The sequence below is a fragment of the Lathyrus oleraceus genome, chromosome 2, assembly GCF_024323335.1.
Source record: "Lathyrus oleraceus cultivar Zhongwan6 chromosome 2, CAAS_Psat_ZW6_1.0, whole genome shotgun sequence".
NCBI lineage: Eukaryota > Viridiplantae > Streptophyta > Magnoliopsida > Fabales > Fabaceae > Lathyrus > Lathyrus oleraceus.
The window spans coordinates 76,332,726-76,337,936 of NC_066580.1; the positions used below are offsets into that span (position 1 = coordinate 76,332,726).

The window sequence follows — 5,211 nt, forward strand, 5'->3', positions numbered from 1 at the left end:
AGCACAAGAAGGCAGTAACTTGAATTCAGAGCTTTACGCTTACACCTAGTGGAAACTAGGATCTCTCAGCAAGCTGGGGGTGGCCCCAAACAAACCCTAGCATGGAGATGCTTGGGTATTGTGCTTATATCTGGTGATAATTGTGGCTTCTTGAGGGAGCAAAACCCTGATCTAGGGGTCCTCACTTGGTCATGGCTTCATAAACCCTAATCAGGTTGTAGCTCAGCACCTTTTGATCCTTTCTAAGTCCTTTGTTTCATGATTATCATTGGAGTGTCACTCATGATTAGTTCAGTCAATGTCATTATACTATCCATTTCACTCTATGTCAATACATGTTCAAGATCCATTCATTCATATGAGATAACTTCAAATTCAGTTCAAATACCAATCCAAGTTCATTCAAATGAAGAAATGCCATTCATTACATGATCATAAAAGGTTCATTACATGGAAAAAATACAAAGAAAGAGGTGTTGACCAACAGTTGACTTTTTGGTCAACAGTTGACTTTTTGGTCAACTTTGACCAAAGTCAACCCAATTCCCCAAATTCCTAAAACCCTATATACCCAAACCCCTTGTCATGCCTGTAAGCTTGGTCTATGCTAAGTCCTAGTCCATGACACATCTTGATCCTTGCTAAGGCCTTTGTTTCATGCTTATTATTGACCGTTCAAGTCATAACCTTGATCATCGTTTGTGATATTGTATTCAAGGCCATTTCAATCCATGTTATCCTTTCCCATTCATGTTCAGGCTATCGTTGAAGTCCATGTCAAACCTATTCATTTAAGAGTTCAAGTGAATGCAAGGATCATGTTCAAATCCACAAAGTCATTTATTTCAATCTTTTTCTCAAGCATGTCCATACAATGATTCTCATACAAGATTCCATATCCAAGCTCACTCCATTCATGAATATCAATTTCCATTTCAAAGGATAAAATGTTCATTACAAAAAAAAAGAGAAGAACAAAATAAACACAAAATTGAAGTGTTGACCAAGGTTGACTTTGGTCAACGGTTGACTTTTTGGTCAACTTTGACCAAAGTCAACCCCATTCCAAAAATCCAAAGTCTACAATCTCTGATCCTAACCCTATGTCTCAGTCCTATGTTGATCCTTGGTTTGACTTTTGTGACTTCAAAATTCCACTATTATGCCATGCCATGTCCAACCCTTTACATAGCCATGTTTGCTCATCCATCCCACCATGACCTGCATGATAAATAGTAACATGTGAATAAAAGCCAGAATTAAAGCATGCTTAAACCGAGCCAGCATTGTGTCAATTACATGACCCTGCAACTATGCACTTTGCTTGCCATGAGGAACCAAACCAGTGCCATTAACCCAGTTGTCCTGCAACAAAAGTTCAAGCCACAGACCACACTGCAGCCTGTCAAATGCTGCAAAGTCTAAGGCATGGATATAACCTGTTGTGCAGAATCAGGTAAATCCAACAGTGATACCAAGCTGAACATCATGAAACCTTATAAACTGGCAGCAAATTCTATCTGTATTGGCCATGAACCTAAAGTTGTAGTCATGCTACAGACTGACAGTGATTACCTACTGGCTGCAGACCTAACCCTTCCAACAACATCATGGTTCTTGAATCAGTAGCATGAATGCAAAGCACGCTGCAAGCTAGGTTGTGGCATGATGATCAAACTGTGGAACTTGAGTCATAATCATGGTATTCTACCTGTTGCAGAACCAAAGCCAGCACAAACCTGCAATCAAGCCAAGTTCCAAAAACAGTTCAAGCCAAATCAATGCTTCTATCTAGCTAGCAAATAACATCATTCATGTGCACCAATAAGCAACAACACTACATCACATAGCAGTTCACAAACCTTAAATGAAAACCTTTTTTGTCATCAATCCTTTTTGCTAACCCACACAAAAACAGGTCCACAAGCATTACAAACCAAATAAGTAAGGCATTAATCAGAAGCATCCAGCCATGATTAACCTATAGTAGACCAACACAACATAGCCTGCAAAAACAGCCTTGTACAACAACCAACCATATTCACATCAGTTCAAGCAAAACTGTCAAAACCATTCCATAAGCCAGTGATCCACCTGCTACATTAGCCAGCCTACAAGCCAAGGCGTGAACACCAATCAAATCATAAATCCATGCTGTCATATGCTGTGTGCATTGATTATGGACCTAAAAAAGCAACCAAGTCAATTGCCAACTGAGTACAACACAGCCAATGCGCAGTGAGGTTATGGTTCAGTTCAGGACAGAAGTGATCCCACTTGCAAAGCTGATGAGTCCTGCTAGCAAATAGGAAACCAAGGGCCAATTTACACCAACACATGAAGGTTGCAAAAACATCCTGCAACAGGACTTGTAGAACAATATATGTCAACAGCAAAAGGGACAAGGGTGTTGCATCATATTTCAATGCACCAACTAGAATGGATGAGGCACCATTTGCAGTATGCATGAACTATACCAACATCCCTGGTGTAGGCCTTGACCATGAAGCCACATTAAGCCAGATCCACATGCCTGCTGTAGACCTGTAATGGTCAACCAAAAACTCTTCATCAAAGGAAATGTAAACAGGTGGTTCATAGTTCAAGCAGCTCAGGAATGCATACCTGGTAACAGTGGAAGCAGTAGTGTTCAACATCAAATCAGATCATTGACCTTGAAATAAAAAACTACACCCAAATTGGAAGTGGTGAAGCATACAACTTGCAGCAATTTAAGACAACACCCCATCCATCCCACAAAATACACCAACAATGGCACAACAATAAAAGCACGACCAAGCTAATCTATCTTACCATCTGTAACATGTTAAGGCAACTGAGCAATGTCATCATGCTTCAAAACCTGCAGAAATAAGGCAAGTTATCCAAACATTCAGCAAACCAGTCTACAAACCAAGACATGAACATCAACCTGCCGCCAAGACCTCACATCCATCCAATTTCTCCACAGTGGTGCAAATCTGCATTGCATACACCAGACCTAGCAATTGAAAACAAAAATGCCACATTCATCCTGCAAAACAACATTATCAAGCTCAGGCCTCCAACCATGTTCTTGCTGTAGCATAAACCTACACCATTCCAAACATCATTTAGCATCAAGAAAATCTACTTACTCACTCTACTGTAGAAGAAGTAGGAGGTAGAAGCATCAAAACAATAAGCAATTCATGATAGCAAGTAGTGCAGATGAAGGAGCAAGTCAAATCCAATGTAGATTGCAGTTGAAAAGCAAACAAGTGAATTGAAGAATAAAAGAACACGTGTGTTATTCACCCCACTCACACGTGATTCACTTTCATCAGATTCTATCAAATAAATGCATCTTATTCCCATTTTCCATCTGGCAAAATCAAGATCTAACAACCCAGGTCCAATTCCCTAAATTGCCCTCTTGGATCGTGCTATATAAGTGGCAATCATTGCCAATCATTGGGTTCAGACTTTTTTCCCTCATTCCAAAAGCTTTTTCACTCAATTCCCACCTTTAGTACACGCTTTTTTTTCCATTGTTGTGAGAGCTTCATCACTCGAAGCTCTACACGGCAGAGCTAAGCCACCTCCACCGCCGGAAGCTTCGAAGCTCACAGATCATTATCGCTCACACGCTTCCAGCTTGCTCCAACACTGTGAGAAGAGGAAGAGAGACGCTCAGAAGTTGTGCGTGTTCGTCATCATCGTCGCCACCTCCGTCGTCGTCTTCGACAGGTAGCTCTTAATCTGTGTGCTTACGCTTCGATTTATTTGCCATGAGGATGTATTGGATAGTAGAAGTTGTCACCATTGCGTAATCGTTTGTGAAATTCTGGTATAATTGATCGGAAAAATAGCAAGTGTGCTATTTTTACCGATGTAGTAATAAGGAGTTTTATTTCCAAGTATCGATCTCGAGGATTGCGTAGGAAATACTTATTTTAATTTGATTCTCTCAGAACAAAAAGATAATGGTTTGGTTGTTTTGGAATTTATAATAGTAATAAAACAAAAGATAGTCAAAATGTAATTGATTAAGTTAAAGCATGCTAGGGGAAGTGGTTGATTTAACCAATTATGAATTCAGTCAAGATTTCCTTAATACATATGAAACATTCAATTACCTAACCTCAGAATGTTCTTCCTTAAGTCCTTAAGAAAGAAACTATTAAACTACCAATTCTTGCTCAAATGTCCATTCAATCAATCATTGGTTTTAATCATAAACAATATCAAGGTTTACGGTGATTTATAAAAGTTCCTAGTCCTAGGTGATGCAATCATAAACCTAATTGTGTGAAAACCCTAACAATCACAGTCCTGTTATTGATAGTCATAGATCAATTTGTATTTGTCCGATACAAAAGCATAATAACATCACACAATCGAATTGAAATAAGTAACATAGCAATAAGGAAATCATTTGTTCAAATTCATAACATCAGATCAAATCAGGACCACCCCCCTAGCATTGGGGGGTTTAGCCTCTCATAGTACTTAAAGAACTCATAAAGTAAAGATTAGACATTACTAAGAATTAGGAGAGTTTGATCTTCAATGGTGGCTACCCTTGAATCTCGCCGTCTTCGAATCCGTCGTATTAGCTATCTTCTCCACTGTAATGCTTTCGTTCGTCTGTCAAAAGGTACCCTCTTCTTTCTCTTCTAGGCCTTCTTATAGTTTCAGATCACTCTCTTCCAAGCAAAAGGTCCAAACTACCCTTAATGAGCAGCATCGGTTCACAAAGCAAAAATTAGGTTTTCCATGCTGCGTCCAATCAACACGGTCGTGTTGTGGCACACGGGTGGCCGTGTTGTTCTTCAACATTAATTATTTTCAGCATAAGTTACAGTGGCAACAACACGGGTCGTGTCCCTACACACAGGTGCCCGTGTTAATGCACTGTTTTAATCAACACGGCCGTGTGGTGGCACACGGGTGGCCGTGTTGATTTTTGTTTTCTGCTTCATCTCTGCTCTGCTTGATCAACAACACGGTCGTGTGGTGGCACACGGTTGGCCGTGTTGTTCTGCTGTTCTTTCATATTTTCGTCCTTCAGAGTGTCCATAACTTCACCATTCTTGCTTTTAAACCTGTGCAATAGCCTGTAACAATGACACTACCAAACGAAGCATAAACGAGATCTTTTTGACATAAACTTGTAATCGAATGCAATGCGATACCAAATCAATAAAACATGATAAATAACTCCAAAGC

General features: G+C 39.8%; 1 long non-coding RNA gene across 1 annotated transcript; it reads right to left on the reverse strand.

Moving 5' to 3' along the window:
- Positions 1 to 2,496: 2,496 nt before the first annotated feature.
- LOC127121132 (uncharacterized) lies at positions 2,497 to 3,027 on the reverse strand. The gene is made up of 3 exons (XR_007803324.1): positions 2,933 to 3,027; positions 2,815 to 2,863; positions 2,497 to 2,544 (listed from the first exon to the last, which is right to left on the reverse strand). It is a non-coding gene; the product is annotated as an uncharacterized LOC127121132 (long non-coding RNA).
- Positions 3,028 to 5,211: the final 2,184 nt, after the last annotated feature.